The sequence below is a fragment of the Schistocerca americana genome, chromosome 9 (genome assembly GCF_021461395.2).
Source record: "Schistocerca americana isolate TAMUIC-IGC-003095 chromosome 9, iqSchAmer2.1, whole genome shotgun sequence".
Taxonomy (NCBI): Eukaryota; Metazoa; Arthropoda; class Insecta; order Orthoptera; family Acrididae; genus Schistocerca; species Schistocerca americana.
Window position 1 is genome coordinate 6,279,104 of NC_060127.1, and position 1,204 is coordinate 6,280,307.

Here is a 1,204-nt window from a genome sequence, read left to right on the forward strand (position 1 = left end):
TATTCTGCCACAACTTCAGGACAAGAAATCTCTGTACTAGTACCATCCTTGTTTTTCCTTTTCACTGCGGCTGTTTCTCATGGGTCATGAATTGAAGACTGGAAAGTGCCTGGACGGTTATCCATCCACTTTACTGCAGAAATGGCTCCTTTTGTTTCAAACTGAAATTCCCCTTGTTCCAATTTTACGTTTTCCTTCATAAATTTGAGTAAATCAAAAGTATTTACCTTGTACTATAGCTTTGAGGAAAAAAATCACAAAATGTCACGCAAACAGCACTGAAAGGCTCCTCTACAGAGCAACACTCAGCTATATAATGCCTCTGCGCGAAGGTGCAGCAAAAACGGCGGGAACTTTCGATTGGAAGTAGGACCCTACACTGTTCACTAGGTGGTAGCACCGTACAGAGGTGGGAACTGTGAATCCCACGGGACTAGGAGCGAGTTCATTGTAGTGGGAAACATGTTTCCCACGGCTCACGAAAGGCTTAACAGAACTACATCACAAAAGCTGAAAAGTGATTCTTAACCGTTTCAGTTCGGAAACACAGGAGGCTTTTCAAACAAATTTCGGGCTTGCAGCCGGTCGTCGTTCAATACTTCGCACGATATTTCAACTGGGCACCTGCCAGTAATCTTCAGGTGAGCCGTCGCAGACTGGCGAAAACGTCCTCCGTTCCGCAATATATCGTGCGAAGTATTGAACGACGACCGGCTGCAAGCCCGAAATTTGTTTGAACAGTCAATTCGCCGGGAAAATTTTAAAATTCACAGGAGGCTTTCTCCACATAACTTCCTCGAGGTGTTTCTGATACCACTCGAACTCAACTACGTCAGTGGCGAGCTGATCAGTTTAGCCAACTGTCAGGAACCCAAACTGCGCGCTCTCTGAAACTTCGCGCTCTTTGGTGCATTTACCTCAGTTGACTCCGTGGCAGGGCCGGTGGCAAGAAAAGAGCTGACGAGGGACATTAGAACATCCAGAATGAGATTTTCCGCCAGCTTGGAGCGGCAGCGGCGGCCTAATGGATTGCGCAGACTCGTTGGCCGGTTGGCTGCGAGACAGGAACGGCGCGTCCTCACATGACGTCATCGTCCGGCGGGCGAAAGTTCCAGAAGAGATTTACAGCGGAAAAACTGAGGCGCGAGGGCCCCCATTTCTCTTCAACAAGTTCTTACGCCTCGGGCGGGGCATCAATTTGGCA